The 17,106-nt window shown below is 42.0% G+C and overlaps 2 long non-coding RNA genes across 2 annotated transcripts in view; both read right to left on the reverse strand.

The window, feature by feature from the left end:
• Positions 1-1,478, reverse strand: part of LOC135284327 (uncharacterized) — a 39,554-nt gene extending 38,076 nt beyond the window's left edge. Inside the window, exon 1 of the long non-coding RNA XR_010349753.1 lies at positions 663-1,478. This is a non-coding gene — a long non-coding RNA (uncharacterized LOC135284327). The remainder of the gene's footprint in view (positions 1-662) is intronic.
• Positions 1,479-5,690: 4,212 nt separating this feature from the next.
• Positions 5,691-9,246, reverse strand: LOC135284169 (uncharacterized). Its single transcript, XR_010349636.1, has 2 exons — positions 9,069-9,246; positions 5,691-5,810 (listed from the first exon to the last, which is right to left on the reverse strand). It is a non-coding gene; the product is annotated as an uncharacterized LOC135284169 (long non-coding RNA).
• Between the last annotated feature and the right edge of the window lie 7,860 nt (positions 9,247-17,106).

The following is a 17,106-nucleotide window of genomic DNA, read 5'->3' on the forward strand; positions in this document are numbered from 1 at the left end:
AAAACTCTGATTACGTTTGGAAGAAATCAAATCAGCCAACAGAGCAAATGCTTACAGATGTCTGAGAGGCAGCAGGCTCCAGCAGTACTGATCGACCAGCAGCACCATGAAGTGACAGAATGCCTCTTCAGAGCTGCTGTGACTGATCTGTCCCCATTATCTGCCCTGGCACCTGGCATTAGTGCACAACAGTCAATACTAAATAGGAGAGAGGAGCATCCCAGGTCAGGTGTCTGAGGGATAACAGGTCTGTACAGCAGGTCACGCATCTAGGAGATGACTTTTAAAAAAATAATAAAAAAATCAATCATTGCAAACAAAAATGCTATGGAATGGAAATTATGTTCTTAGGTGGCTTAGCACCATCTAAAAAAGGAATCAATGCTGGGTACTGTGCCTCACCACCTACTCACTTGGCAATATACACTAAAGCAGCAAGAATCATAAACAAAACAGTTTCTGAGAGTTTCTGCTATCTCACCCCTGAGTCACAGTACAGCCAGTCCCTCAACAGTCACACATACAGAGGAACCACCATCATTTGCATTGGTTGTTCCACTGCGGTTTATCTTTCTGACTAACCAGTAATGAGCTCTAATCCCTTTTCACCTTGCTGTCGTGGTTTGATATGGGCCTCACTATGACTTGTGGAGGAATCTCACCTCTAACACTTTGAGCACCTCGTCTCTCTCTTTCTTTTCCACTGACCTTGGTGGCCCCATGTTGTTTCCTGCACATGCTCTCACTTCTTCCTCTTCTCCGATTAGAGAAAACTGCTGATTGTAGGTACCAACCTGTTCCACTAATTCCAAGATTCTTGCAAGGTCCCTCAGTGCCGAGAAGTTGATCTCATCTAGGTTCCATGCCAGAGGTCTCTTGCCGTGTTTCCTCTGCAGGCCGTGCGGCCCTGCCACCATTGCACAGGCAGTGGCGGCTGCCACGACACTGGTTAACGCCTCTCCTCACGCGGGGTGCTGGGAAGGAGAAGATGCCATCACTGCCCTTTTGCCCGCAGCACGGCTGGCAGGGGCAGGCAGGCAGGGCTGGCTGCAGGCCGTGCCAGCGTGGCGGTGGCCGCAGATCGCCACAGGCCATGCTGGGATGGTGATGGCTGCAGTGGCGGCCGCAGGGCTTCCCACCCCTACGGCAAAGCTGTGAGTGCACTGTTTTGATTTTCTTCTTAAATATGCCATCACAGAGGCATTATCAACCTCTCTAATTGCATGTCCATCTTCAGATCCACCAGAGATTGGCTCTGTCAGACATGATGAAAGCTTCCAGCAGCTTCTCACAGAAGCTGCGCCTGTGGCCCTGCCCCGCTACGAAAAAAATCAGGCTGTGCCAAATCAACGTGCAGCTTGAAGAGCAATGGAAGACAAAAGGGATTCTTTCCAGCCTTGAAACATTGCTCTTGTTTCAGAGTTTCCCCCTCCTGAGATAAGTGTGTGGCCACAGCCGGTGTTTGCTTTCAGCAAACTTTCTGCGAAGCAGCGAGGGCTGCTCTTGGAAGAGATGATTTGTTTCTTTATTGTGTTTGGGGTTTGTTTTTCTGTGTAAAAGATAACAAGTAGTTAAGCAGAATGACATATTGCTGAAATCTTCTCCCTGTAGTTTATCTCTCAAGTGCAGACAGATATACAAAATAATTTAACAACCAAGGAAAACCACCTACTGTAGCCACAGATTTACAGCAAAATGGTGTTAGTTTTGGAATTCATGAACTTCTGAATCTCATTTTCCTGTGAGCAAAAAAAAATCCCAAAGCTTGAATTTTCCTTTTGTGTAAACATGCCTTAGGATATGCCTTAAACATGACTTAAGAATAAAAATAAACTTAAATTTGAAGCACCTGTACAGAAGATAGGGTGAACAGATCTTTCTCCTTTCATGCACCAATTCAAACACTAAAAATATCTTGAAAATGTGAGTGAAAGATATGTCTCTGCCTGCCTAAACAAAACATTGCTAGAGAACCACTTGCTTTGAAGGTCAGCTTAACCATAAGGAAAAAAAAAAGTTCAATTATGAGACCTGGACAGGACCATATGAACAGCTCATTGGAGAACAGAACATGGAAGGGACAATAGCATCTTCATGCACTGCAACTTCTAACTTTGCATAGATTTGAATAAAAAAAGTGGAAGAAAAGGTCATGGCATCTCTGAAGATAGGAACTGCTCAGAGCTGTGGGCTTTTTTCCCCCCTCTGGTACAGGAAACACTAAGAGGCAGATGGCAGGTCCCTGCTTTCCAAGCCAACCCTACTGTAAAAAACAGAGAATCTTCTTAACCACAACCTTAGTTCCAGATACACAAATATGTCCTTGAACAAGCCTTTCTCCTGTACTCAGGTTGAATTGATCTCAAGAATTTTCCTGGTGCTTTGGAAAGAAGCCCTTCCTGTAGCAAAGACAGAGAGCTTTCCAAGCAGACAAGTCATCTCTCCCATTCTCAGTCCCAACCAAGTCCTATCTCCTCTTAAACCAGGGAAAACTCATTTTTTCTCATCATCTGACATAGTAAATTGAATTAGCAGAGGGTGACAAAGCTTTGAATGCTTGTGCTTATTCTTTTTTAAAATTCCTATCTTGAAATACAGGCAGACCCCAAACCTGCAGCCTTTATGAATGAACATGTTTGTAAGGGACAGGTTTTCCCAGCTGTCAGGATAAAGGCTGCTGCTCTGGAGCACTGAGGGATGATTTATTGCTGGGGCAGAGATATTTATAAACAACAATTACAGACATCTGGGAGGGGCAGGGCACATCTACCCCTTGCTGGTCTGGACCACTTGGCACTCAGAGTAGAGCAGTTTAACAACACATTACAGTGCTTGTGTTTCATTTTATTCTTTCAGCAGCTTAACAATTTGCAAAAATCACAAGTCATTTGCTTCCTGTTCATTTCTGGGTGAAGGAGATGCATTAATCACTGGCACACTACATGCACAGACCTCCTTCCCTGTCTATGGTTGCTTGATCAGGGTCAAAGTGGCTGCTGCTAGAGCAGAGGGATCTCCTGCAGCAATTTCTTGCACAGCTGAAAGGCACAGGACTAAACTGGGGCATCAGAGTCCTTGGGAGACAATGACAAACAGCACCTTGAGAGAACAAAACTGAATGATGAAATAAAACAGCCATCAGAAATCAGGGCATGGAGCCAAGGCCATATTTAAGCTCCAGCTTGTGGCTCTGACACCTTTGGATTTGGGAGTAGAGAATAAGCCTGTGAGTTAAAAAATGCCTATAAAAGAAACTCACTCTAATCATAATTGTTCTGTGAGGCATCACATTACTGCTATGTAAAACTTGCTGAGATCTTTATCTGAAGAGTGCTGTGTACAGTGAGTTCCAATTACTAATAGTATAATTAAAAATAATTAGCTGGAATAAAAATGCTGTTTGTTGGCAGAACGCTTGAATTGTCTGTGGCATCTTCCAGTGGCTCCATATGAATTTTATGAAATTATCTTTCCAGTAAATCTGCCTGTGTTAATTAGAGAGACTGAAAGTAGCTTCATTCAGGGAGCATCACAGCAGAGTCTGACCCATGATGAATGCTCTCAACTACAGCCTGAAGAGCCCTGCCTCTGGTTTCTGACACCTGAGGTAAAACTAGAAAAAATAAAACGTGTGAACACTAATGGCTAATTAGGATGCCTTCATTGCATCTCTGCCAGGCCTGGTACATGTTTGCAGAGCTACAATGATGACCAAAGAGCAGTACATAATGGGGGGAAAGGGAAGTGTGCTAATGGGGTTTGGAAAAATCCATGCTAATGAGCCCTTCAGAAGGCAAATGGGAAATGAGGAGAAGATTCTGCAGCTGCAGTTGTGTCTTGCACATCACCCAGGAGCAGGTCACACACTCCCCAGCACAGTTTCTTCCTGGAAGTGTTCATCACCAAACATCTGGCTTTGGTTCTGGTCTTTATCCAGATATGAAAAGGGACACACTTTGGACTAGACTAAAGTTACCTGCCACCCCTGACCACATGCTTCCAAGTCCTAACAGGTCAGACTTGGGAAAATTTAAATTTGTAACTTTGTAGGGAAAAAAAAATCAACACATTTAAAAGCTTCTAAATACTTGGGCATGTGAGGATATACAGTTAATTCCACACTAGCAACAGCACAGCAACCAGTGCAGATGCTTGAGTATAAACCAAAAAGAAAACCACAAACATGCTAATTTTCTTTTTAAACACTCACTTGAAATTTACTGTTCCTGAAAGTTAGTTTTCAAATTATGCTATGACCTACAGCCTTACTGTGAAAAGAATCAATTTGGGGAAAAAATAAAAAGAAAGAAAAAAAGGATATATGCTTGATAGGTGTGACTTGGAACAAATCCCAAGCTTCTGTAAGAAATGATTAGGAGGTTGATGCAGTACAAAGGGCAACAGCTGTGGTTGACCAATTAATTATTTTGCTAAAATATTACAAAATAGAGTGCACAGAAACAAACAAGCATAATTAGTTTAAAAATTCAATTAAAATTAAAGAAGAGATCAGTATTTGCTCTGCAAAACACTGCTATGGAAACCACTACTTTTTGTGATGAGGTAAAAAATGGCAATTTATGCTGTGAACCAGCCATCATTTTACAGGTCTGCTGGTTCAGTTGCTTTCTTAGCCCTTAAGAGGAGCAGGGGAAAGAGGCATCAAGTGAGAAAAAAAAATCATGGGTCTCATTCTAAAGAATTCACAGCAGTAAAATCATTGTCAGTTGAAAGTTGACAATGATAGTGTTGTCATACAACACAACTAAGCAGCATCCAAATTTGGGTGATGATGAATACAAAAGTCAATAATATCAGAGCACTGTTAGGAGAAGACATACAGAAGTAGACACTGAGCAGAGAGTAAATTACCCCCAGCTCTTCCCCCAGACTGCAGCTTCCAGAAATGCTGGTTTCTCACCACAAATCTCAGTGCGGAGGGGAAGACAAAAGGGACACCGAGACACAGAGGACATTTGCTGTGTAAAGGGAATTGCAATTCTTCATCTCAACTGAGGGAAGCTCTTAAAACCTTCCATGGCTCAACTTTGCTAGTTGCAGACCACATGAAGCTGATTTGATTTGCATGAATGCAAATTGAGTAATTCAGCTCAACGCCCCAAATCCTAAATTTGCATGGATGCTGCACAAACCCCACAGACTGCCAAGAAACACCTGAAAAAAGTGTTTACATCAGTCAGGTTGGTGTATTTCTACCTGCTGGAGAAAGGAAAGGAATACAGCTTCTGAACTGCCTGGTGTTACAAGTCATTGTGCATAAAGGGAGAGAAATAATCTAACCTCAGAGATTTAGCTGTTGGTTTGAATAGTGTATTATTATCCTTCTGTTTGTGAATACTATTTATCATTCACATTGCTCCAACAGTACACCCAGTGCTTTACAAAGACTTTACAAAGGATGCTGTTTGATTAGAAGGAGGAATACACAAGTGATGACTTGTAGCTACACAAACTACCATGATATTTTTATACTAAATTTACGCAGCAAACACAGCTCACATTTTTGCTGAAGGCTTAGATAATTAGTAATTAGTTAGTAAATCTTTGCATGTTTTGATACTACATGTCAATGACAGGAAACTGGTTGCTTATGATTTGTAGAACAAGTCTTTGCAGCCATCATTGTGCCAGGCTGGCTGATTATTTTTCCTTTTAGAACAACCCAGCCAACATGATGCACTAGTGACAAAGGGAAATGCCAGCTCATAAAAGCAATAGTCTGAAACCACTCTGCTGGAGAGGGGTAAGAGGAGCGTTTCAGAAGTGCCCGTCATCATCATCTTCAGATCCTGAAATAGCAAAACACAGGAAAAGTTATTGTAGCTTCTGAATTATAGTGGTCATGCTCCAAGTGAAATTCTCTGTTGGAGCAGTGTTAGTAGGGCACCCACCGTCCTGTCCTTTTGCTTCTGTCATGAACAAAATACAAACCCTTGGAGTTTACCAATTACCAATTTCCCCTAGGAAAAGCAATCTGCGTGTGTCTGTTTCTTAAAAGATTTCTCATTGTGGTGACAAGGACTCTCTCAAAAGTCATTTTCCCGGAACATAATTCAGAGCAGCTGCTGATCTAGCAACAAGTTTGCTGGAGCTTTTATTTAAAAACAAATCTCAAGGAAAACCCTTTCTGCTCAAGTGCATTTTCTCAACCACTTCTGTTCTCCCCACTGTTTATTACTGAACTGCCTCAACTGGAGGTTTCAATACTGCTCCTCTGACAATGGGCTGACACAAAGTGGAAAGGCTGACTAGGACAGAAATTACGAAATGGGAAACAGAGGGGAGAAAATAAAGAAGATATATGTGATGTAAAAATTAAGTATTTTACACCAAGTTAATCTAAGTATTCAACCTGGACCTTGGAAAACCATTTAGAGGAGGCCCTTGGAAAGCTTTTATTATTGATATTGAAGAAGCCAGTGGGAAACATGGTCAGAATTAACACTGAGAAAGCTGAAAATCATTCAAAGACATTCTTACTAGCTTCAAAGACTTTCTGATGCATCAAGTTTTGTCAGAGGGCATCCTTGTGCCTTATTTTTGCACAACAGTAGACACCAGCCTTCCCATCAAGACCAACCAACCAAGATCCACCTCATTACTTGAGGTAATGAGTTGTTTCATGGCTGCAAAAACCAGATCCAAAATTAACCAGGCAGAACTGTGAGGGTTTTAGCAACCAGTTCTGAGGCAGCAAGACAAGGAGGGCCCAAGAGAGATTTGAGTTTCTCTGTGTTCTTTGGCAGGGTAAGGGGGAGTCAGGACAGCAGGGAAAGGCGAGGCACCTTGGCAGAGCTGCCAGCTGGCCCTGCCTGAGAGCACTTCAATCCCACAGCCACTGTAGTTTAAGGTTTTTTAACATTTGCATTCCTAATGCTTCTCTTGATTAGGAATGAACAGAAACACCTACTTACGTGCTCCATTACATTCAGGCAGGCGCAGGCAGAACCTCTCCCCATTCCACAACACCCCTCTTGCCACTCCCAACATCCCCTCTCCAGCTGCGGCTCCACCTCCTTTCCTGGTGTCCCCAGCAAAAATTCTGATTTATATCAGCAAACTGGATGCTGAGCTGTGCTTGCCTGGATGCTCCTGCCCCCTTTACCACACTGAATATGTGCCACAACCATTACACCAGGAGCAGAATTCAGGTGTGGCCCTGCAATCACTTTACTGAGGAGGGAGCACAGTACAGCAGCTTTTCACATTAAACCACCTTGTGCCAAGGTTGCAATGCAAGTAACATTTAGAAGTGATTACCACAGTCTTGTTGATTTACAAGCGTCTACCAAGCTAGTTAATGAAGAAAACAAAAAGGAAGTGTCTGGTTTAACCACAATCAAACACTAGGATATTAAGCAGTGTTGTTTGAATACATTTGGACTTTTTTAATTTTTAAAATTTCTCTGCAGTAAGAGGGTTTCTGTAGCTGTTTACCTTGAAATCTAAAACTGTCTCATGCTTTGCTCCATAGAAGCTCTTCTATTTCTTTTCAGTTACCAAACATGAAAAATAAAAGAACTTTTTTGTTATATCATCTTTATTTAATGTCTCTGAACTCAAGGAATGGAAGAAACTATTTAAAATTGAAAAACCCAAATGGTTTATAACTTGAAATGACCTTCCAGGAGATTTCTGTATGAAATGCATAATAATCTGCTTTTACACACCTGGCTTATACATCAGCTGGTAGGCTTTAAGCTTTAATTCCTAAAGCTCTCAAGACAACAGCTCTCTGTATTTGTAGCTAAGTCTTCACATTTATATTTCCATAATTTGCCCAAACCCTCAAGCTCCAAAAATGGAGCTGATAGTCAGTAACCATCTACCTTGGAAATGTTTGGTAGTTTTGCTTATTAAAATTGTCTTTATGAGACATGCTGGTGAAACTGGCCAGGAAGCCTCTTCTCCTGATTATTATATTTACTCATTTTCTGATTTAACCACTGAACTCTTACAGTACAGATATGAAGTGTGTTTAGACTCTTCTTGGTGAGGAAGCCTGAGCAGCCTAGGATAAACTTTAGGAACAGCAAAATCTTGGGGAAATTTGGGGGTGGGGGGGTGGGTGTAATTTAATAGAAAACCTATTTCTTCATTGAAATTTCATGGAAAGTTAACAAGGAAGCTGTGATTTGTGCTTTGAAGAGGAGAACAAGAAGAGAAAAAAGCTGTCCAGAAATGAGAGGAGTGGTTAATCTCCTCTTTTTTGGGCATCCCTTTAGAATGACAGCACCACCAGCAGCTCCCCTTCCCTGGCCAGGCACATGCTCACTCCCTGCAGATGGGCTGGGGCCTCCCATGGACCACCAGGCAGCTCTGACAGGATCTGACACTGCAGATGCTCCCCCAAGAGGTGTTGCACCAATGCCCTGTACGTGAACATGAAAGGTTTCACAGCCCCCTGCAACCTTCAGCTGAGGCTCTGCTCTCTTCCGCACTGCTACATGTAATTAGAATTTAGCAAAGAGTCTGTAATTGATTTAATTGCTGCTGTTTTTCTCTTCAGGAAAAACATCTAAAACCAGATCATTAACCCCTCAGCTTTCTCAGCTGTCTGGGATTACTCAGTAACTTTTCTCAGAAGTTCAAAATTTTATTTTGTTACATAAATGCTGAAATCTGAAGTACTAATTCTCAAGGCGCTGTGTGTGCAGGGTTCTGTTCAGCAGTGACAGCAGCTGAAGTTTTTGAAATGGCTGAGGAAGGAAGGAAGGAAGGAAGGAAGGAAGGAAGGAAGGAAGGAAGGAAGGAAGGAAGGAAGGAAGGAAGGAAGGAAGGAAGGAAGGAAGGAAGGAAGGAAGGAAGGAAGGAAGGAAGGAAGGAAGGAAGGAAGGAAGGAAGGAAGGAAGGAAGGAAGGAAGGAAGGAAGGAAGGAAGGAAGGAAGGAAGGAAGGAAGGAAGGAAGGAAGGAAGGAAGGAAGGAAGGAAGGAAGGAAGGAAGGAAGGAAGGAAGGAAGGAAGGAAGGAAGGAAGGACATCCACCTTCACAGAAGACCTGTCCCCAGCTCTGTTGCTCTACTTGTGGAGTAACCAGTTGAACCTACCTCTTCACTCCCTTTTCTCCTCCAGAAATCCTTTTGTCTCTGTGTTACCTCCAGACTTACTGTCTGCACATTTCTTGTCCAGCAGTAACTCCCCACCCAGATATTCCTGCAGAAATGCAAGTCCCCGTAGGAAATAATGACTTGGACAATAGAAGGGTAACCCCTGAGCTGAAACTCAATTTCCTCCCTCATTACTTAAGCATCAAAGATTGAATCTTGGAAAATTTCACTAAAAGAGCACAATGAATGGGTGCCAACATAACTGAAGGGAATTCATTTAAGACTCCGGATGAATATTCATGGGAAAATATTTCTGCATTGTTTGCCTAGCTCTAATTGTGTTCATTAAAGAAAAGCTTCATTAGTGAAGGCAGGAGCATATTGTTGTGCACAGCAGTAAAAAAAATACAATCCTAGAAATAGCACTTACTCTTTTTTTGAATACTGTGTACAGGTTTTTCAGCTACTGGTAATAAAGGAAACATTTCAGAGTTATAATGAGCTCAAATGTTCATATTAACAATTCAAATCCATAAAAGGGACAGGCACAGTTTGAGCTTCTTGCAAAACAAATAGGACCACCAAAAATATTGGCACTGAATTTTGAGGTAAAGGGTTAGATTCTGGGACCAGCTAATGGATAAATAATAGAATTACTGCCATGCATCTGGGTAGATGTGCATCTTTGCCCAGTGATGGATGACTTCTGGGTGCTTGTGAATATGTTCCCATCTAATTGCTGAGGCACAAAGGTGCAATTTCTTGTCTTGGTGCCAGCTAACAGAAGAGGTCTCTGTTTTTCAGCAAGAGCACCCTCAGTTCTGCAAGCCATTAGCACACATCAACACAGCCTGGCTGCACACTGGAGTAGGCTTGAAACTGGGTATTTACTGGGCAAAATCAAGGTTTGCTCTCTCTGAGAAACATTCAACCCTTTCACTGCCATTAGCAGGGTATCAGCAGTGACTCTCTGGGTTACAGTCTGGGGACACTGCTCAGCAGTTCCACACCAAGATCCTGCATTCCTCCTGGGGGCAGTGAACCACCCCAGGAGCTCTCCCTCCATCCTGAGGAGAGGATTGGGAGCCAAGCCTGGATCTGTGCCTGATACTGGGCATTGCAGTGCTGGTGTTGCAATAATCAGATTCATTTGTGGGCTGAGTGTTTTATGGGAACTCAACTCAGGGGACACTGCAGATCCTTCATCAATAAACAAAGCTGGTAACACTTGTCTTCTTCGTGGGCCTGGGGAGATTAAACACAACAGGATGCACTTTTACAGCCTTAAAACCACACAGGTACCACAGTGACAGATCACCTTTGATAAAAATTTAATGTGATGTCCGGGAATCCAGCCAGGGATTTTATGTAAAGCACAGTAAGTTTTGACTGGAAGTGTCTGCCTCAAATGCCCTCAGCCTTAAACCTCAAAGGTTTAAGTGAGGAGTGGCTCACTGTATCCTGCACATACCCAAGAGAGGGATAAGGGTCCTGAATCCAAAGCTGCAACTCATTTATACAAAACAATTTTGCTACTTCCTTTGCTTTACCAAGAGCATCTCAGGGAGGATCATCCACTATCATTAGTAGGTTTCAAATAAATAGGATAAATGCACTGCATTTTTTTTCCTTCTCTCACATGTTCCCCCTAGATTTATGTTCCAGTTTTCATCAACATACACCTCACTGCAAAAAAAAGACCATTCAAATAGCAGAGTAACATTTTTTGGAGTAGATATTTGCTACCTGTATGCATGTGTCTGTTATATTAATGTGCATTTTCATACTTTTACAGCATTTCTGTGTGTAACAGAAATCATTCTCTCTGAAGAATGATTAAGTGTTGGTTTGTTTTATTCCCTTAAAATGGCTTATTGTTTAGGACAAACACTACGTACTCAAAACTTGTCCCTAACCACGGCAGGGGGTCAGAAGAATTTTAAGATCTGTTCAGCTCAAACCACAGTGGTTTTTCTCCCTTCTTTCTCAGTTTTCCTGCTGAGATTCTGGATTTTCCCCTTTTGGAGATGGACAAATTACCTTTATTTGCTCAAAATATTTCAGGTTATGTCAGTTATGCAGTAATTTGGTAGTCCTAATACCCCTTTTCTTTCTCCTCCTTACAACCACTTTTGCATACAGAACACCTCTAAAGCTTCTCAGTGATATAGGAATTTCCCACAAAAGCCCAAAATATTCCTCTCAAATATTTATTTATTTTTAGAAAATCCATTAAAGGAATTTGAAAAGGACATTACAAAATAGTGTTACTGCTTCTCACTCAATTTCTCTCATTATTTTTCCTCACATACACAAGAGGTTTGGTCTGGCGGAATCACTCTTTCTAAGACATCAAGATTTGGTGGCAATACCCTGACTCTGCCTGCATGCAACCCCACCACTGACACAGGGCCAGCTTTCCTTCCAGCCCACCTAAGCAACAACAGAAAAAAGGATGAAACTGGAACATTTAAAACAATATTTTCTTTTACATACTCTAACAGGTGAGAACTTCCCCCTGCCCTTTTTTTTTAAACTGTATATGAGAATGCCTCTGTTCCATAGTTCCCTTTCCTGACAAATAGCAGTTCCCACCTCAATTTATTTTTATGTGTGTGCTAAGTCATGACAGGTATTCATCCTTGCCAACTCTGGCATGAAAATAAGGAGACCCAGGAGAGTAACAGCATTTCAAGTGGTAAATAATATCAATGAAGTCTGAAAGAGAAAAAAGATAAGCCTATACTTTCTGTAAAAGAATACCCACCTGGAAGAAAGCATTCTGTCAGATGCAACACAGGCTGAATTAGAACTCTTCTAGCTGTAAGAGCCAATGAGCTACCAATAATGAGCCAAAAAACCCGAGTGTGGTAGATAAAATTGAATGAATAAACTTGATATTGCGGTTATATTGGCTTCCAGAAATAAAGTCAGAAGATCCTGACCTGCAGTACCATGTGTCCCCACAGGCACTCAATTCACCTGTTCCCACAAACCTGCTGGCACTGACCAGGTTCACAAGGAAAAGATAAACTGGGACATGGCTCTTGTCCATTGGTGGGTTTTGCTCTGCATCCATCAGATGCAAACAACATGATTGAGGAATAACCTACCAGTGTTACAGGAGAACAAAATGTAGAGGAAATACTGCTGTTACCTGCCAGCCTGGACAAGTTGAAGCCAGAATCAGAAATCTGGTGAAAGCCTGAGGAAAATAAAAATCTTGAAAGTAAATGACAATTTAGGAGGGTTATCTACCCCTTGGATCTTCAGGGCATTCTCAGATGCCTTCTGGCACCAACTGTGAAGAAATCAATAAGGATATCTATAACATCAGCTTATTAGGGGGATTTAGCTTTCTGATGCCCAGTCTAGGATGTTCCACTCATCTAGGAATTAGTGTTTTGCAGGAGTTAATGCACCTGGCTCCCATTAATCATCAGGGGGTCACACATGTGGAAAGAGCACATAGAGATATGTCTTGGTTTGAAACACAGGTGTCTGCTGAGGAAGGCAGGACCTCCCTTGGAATGGAAAATATGAATCCCCTACCCCCAAATTATTATAACTTTGAAATTAAGGGGCTTTCAGGCAAAGATATGAGAAAAGGAACAACGGTAATCAACAACCAACAAGAATACAAAAGCAAATGAACAGTCTCTGCCGCTCCGTGAGCAGTTTCCCCTTTGGTGCAGTTACAATCCAGCTGGTGGGACAGGATGGAGAAGGGCTGTCCTCTACAAACTCCCCGTGGCAGCTGGTCCCCATGCCCCTTCTGGACAGCACAAGCAGCTGGAGCAGGAACCTGAGGAGAAACAAGCTGGAAGGGCAGGGATGGGCAAAGTCCTGGAGCAGTAGATGAGATGTATCATAAACCCTGCAGCTGGAACCGCGGGCCAGCCTGGCAGGGCAGGGCTGCGCAGTCAGAACACACCAAAAACCTGGAGCAACGTGGGAAGGGTGGGGCCCCTGAACCCAGCTTGGGAAAAGGCTCTTCGGGATTTCCTCACCAACGCTTGCTTCAGTTCGGGCTGTGCAGAGAATGGGGGCAGCCCCTCAGCAGGGAACGAGGGACATCCCCAGTCCTGGTGGGGAACATGCTGGCTCTGGGCTTCCCAACAGCACAGCAGCAAGAGATGCCCAGCCAGAGAGCTCAGTCACAGTGCTGAAGCCAAAGAACAAAACCCGAAAGCCACCAAAAAGACGCAGGCAAACCCCACAGAAACAGCAGGAAACAGGTGAGGCTGCACCTTGAGTGCTGTGTCCAGTTCTGGGCCCCTCAGTTCAGGAAGGACATTGAGATGCTCAAACACATCCAGAGGAGAGCAACAAGACTGTTGAAGGGCTTGGAAGACGAGCTGAGGGAGCTGGGGTCGTTTAGCTTGGAAAAAGGAGATGCAGATACCTCATCAGTCTCTACAACTCCCTGAAAGGTGGCTGCAGCTGGGTCGTCTCTTCTCCTAAGAAACCATGGACAGAATGAGAGGACACAGGCTTAAACTGCATCAAGGCAAGTTTATATTAGACGTTAGGAAAAATACTTCACTGAAAGAGTGATTGGGAAATGGAACCATCTGCCCAGGGAGGTGGTGGACTCACTATCCCTGGAAGTGTTTAAAAAAAGACTGGTTGTGGCACTCATTGCCATGGTTTATTTGACAAGGTGGTGTTAGGTCATAGGTTGGACTGGATGATCTCAAAGTCTTTTCCAACCTCATTCACGGAGTGATTCTGTGCTCTCTGCTCAGGATACCAGCCGTGTGTGCAGTCCAACAGAAGCCAGAAGAAGCAGCTGCCTCTCACCCCACCCCAACGCCCCCTGAAACCCTGGCCTGGCTCCCACTCACTGTGGCAGGCCCAAGCCCAGAGGATGGGGGCTAGGGCAGGAACAGCTGCCACCCCTGGGCACAAAACAAAACAAAACACATCAAAAAACCCCAAACCAGGATGGGATAATAAACCATCCCAAAATAGGATACCATAAAGAGTGCATAAACACACCAAAACCACTCATGCTCTGGGGCACACAGGATTATTTCAGCCCTCCAAAGTAAAAAAGAGAAGGGAGCCCCAAATCACAGCACAGTACATAATTATACTGACTGTAGATAAGGTCTTTATAATTATTTTTGCCAGGGCTATACATAACAGCACTTTAAGTTGGATTAGGTGTCTCTTCCTGACAGAAATATCACCAGATAAAATCAATAAAGTTGTTAAAGACCTCAGCAGATTTATTATCTACATATTACACCTGATATTTTCCCATGAACCCCTCTAAAGTGCAAGCTTTTGTCTACTGGCATTTCCCAAATGTGAGAAGCTAAAAAGATTCAAAAGCCAGAACTGCAGGAAAAGGAAGGTTTCATTGCTAAATCAAATTAGACTAATGTTGCCTGATACAACAGGAACACCTTCCAACAATTACTTTCTGACATACTAATCTATGAATTGAACACTCAATTGCAACAATTTAAAATGGCTGTTTTAGATGTCTGCATGTGTTGAAAAAAACCCCAAACAGCTGCAGTTGGGTGGATATTTACATGGATAGTGAGAATTTCCACTTCAAGACAACTTCTAAAATCATAGAGAGAGGAAACAAAGTAAAAAATTTGTAGGCACCATCATGTTTGTTTTTATAGGTTTTTCCCACTAGATCTAACCTATGGACACTATGGAGCAGTTCACCCCAGACAAGACCAGGTACAGGCAGTCCCAGCCTTGTCCCAGCATAATGCTCAGGTGAGAAAATCCATCAGCACTGATAATAAATATCCATTAATAACAAGTGGCAATACTAAATGCTGCCATAATAATACAAACAGTGGAATTAACACCTAGATTCCAGAATGCTAATTAAAGTGCACCCAGGGTGAAACCCAACCTAAACGTTATTTAAGACTTTGAACAAGTCCTATGATGCACATAGGAAAGAGGAAAGAGGGCTTTTCTGCTTTTACAGCTGTACAGCAAAGGTATGACAAGGTGGGAACTGAATGAAGGTCCCTGAAGTCCCAAATATTACCTTAATCTACAGAATATTTTTTCCTGACAGAATTTTCAGATGATCTTCTAGCAATCCTATCCACCTTCCTTCATTTTTCAGCCCTATCTTCTATACAGTACATTGATTTTTGAATGTCTGCTCCAAGAGCTTTCTTTGTTTAAAGAATTCTATTAAGCTCAGCATGCAGGAGGAAGGAGTCATAAGCATTAGCCAGACCATCAGAAAGAAAAAAAAAGTTACAAGTAATAAAGCATAAAGTGAAATAAATAATGAGGGGGGGAAATCAGATTAAAATGAAGCTCAAATATACAGTCCCCTCATCTGCAGAATTTAATATAATTTATAGTCTTAATGATTCCATAGTCCTTCCTTATTGAATTTCCTCTATTTAACTGATATTGATGTTGTCCCAAATGTAATTGGCCTATATTGGTGCCAAGAGAAGGAAGCTCAGCTTCAGTAGTTTTCCAGAAACAACTTCCTATTACCAACCTTCCAGCTTCAGTAATGCAGTGCTCCCCATAACACGATGGGTTCTGATTTGTATGCACAGTGCCTCTGTAGCAGGAGCAGTCCAGGATCACATCCAAATGTCTTATGGGCTTTTTATAGCTACAGTACATTTGATTTACTGCTACTCCAGAAAACTGTTGTGCTCATTACCATTGTAAGCCAAGGCACTTATATCCTTTTTTGCTTTTCATGTCCCTTGTATTATTGCAATTTTAAGAGGCTCCAGTGAAAGATCATCGATGAAAAAAGATCAGACTCATCTTATATTTTCAGCTTATAATTGTCTGATTTGAAGACAGAGAGTATTTCCTGGCCACAACGTGGCTGCAGCACTCTTTTTAGTAATGATACTAAAATTTATGCAAAACACTAATTTTTACTACCAAAAACAAACAAATAAAAAAACCCCAAAAACCATAACTCACCATAAAATATTTGAGTGATTGAGTAACAGTTCTTCAAATGCTTAATACTGTGGCATACTGGTATTCCAAAATGAATTTAAGAAACTTGAACTGCACTTGAATTGATGTTTATCTTAGATTTACAGGAACATCTGCACCCAGAAGGGAAATTATTTTGGTAATTAGAAGGCAGGCATGCTTTTGTTTGATTAGCTGACAGGGTCAAGGATTACAAAGTAACATGTCCTGACAAAAAGATTTCAATAATAAAAGACCAAAGCAAATCCGTGAAAAAACTTTGCACACCTATACTGACTCAGTTTTTAAATAGCACACCTTGACTTCATTATTACATCTACTCTAATTTATGATTTCTTGTCAAGAAGCCAAGAAAGGAAACTGCAGGACAGATTAACCAACAATCTATCTATTTGGATGTAAAAAGGTTTATTCTAGTAAAAGTTTTCTAGGTAGTAAATGCAAAGACAGATGATTAAAATAAAAAGTTTTCAGAGCAAGCTCTTTCACTTTTTTTCCTCTCTGAGTCATAAGAGAGTCACAGATCCAACCAACAGTCAGAGAGATCATGAACTCCCAGTCGCCAGAAAGGGCACAATGATTTTGAAGGAAAGTCTTCACTCCACGGTGATTACAAGACAATGGCCCCAAAATTAAGGCCTGATGGATGCTTAAGACGGTTTGCCACATCCTCCCTTTTCCCCCTCAAGTGCAAGGAATGTTATTCTCACACGCGCACTGATTACATATTCAAAGCTGCTACAATGGTTAACCAATCCCCCTTTGCAGATTTTCATTTGGCTTCAATTCATAGGCAGAACCCATGGCTAGGATCAAGATACACTTCAAGGTTATTTTCAGAGCCCTCATAATTTCACCTCAGATTTTGATCAAAAATTGCCTCCTATTTTTTCAGAAGGAAAAAACCCCAAAAGCTAGTCACCTTTGGAATCTCTGGTATCCTTGAAGAAATCTTTACTTTAAAAAATAATTATTATAGCAAGGTCTACACCTTGGTCTTTAAGAATAATTAGGACCTGTAGGGATTCCAAATGATATTAAGATGCATATTTATCATAGCCAAGTTAATTAA

This window comes from Passer domesticus, chromosome 20 (assembly GCF_036417665.1).
Source record: "Passer domesticus isolate bPasDom1 chromosome 20, bPasDom1.hap1, whole genome shotgun sequence".
Taxonomy (NCBI): domain Eukaryota; kingdom Metazoa; phylum Chordata; class Aves; order Passeriformes; family Passeridae; genus Passer; species Passer domesticus.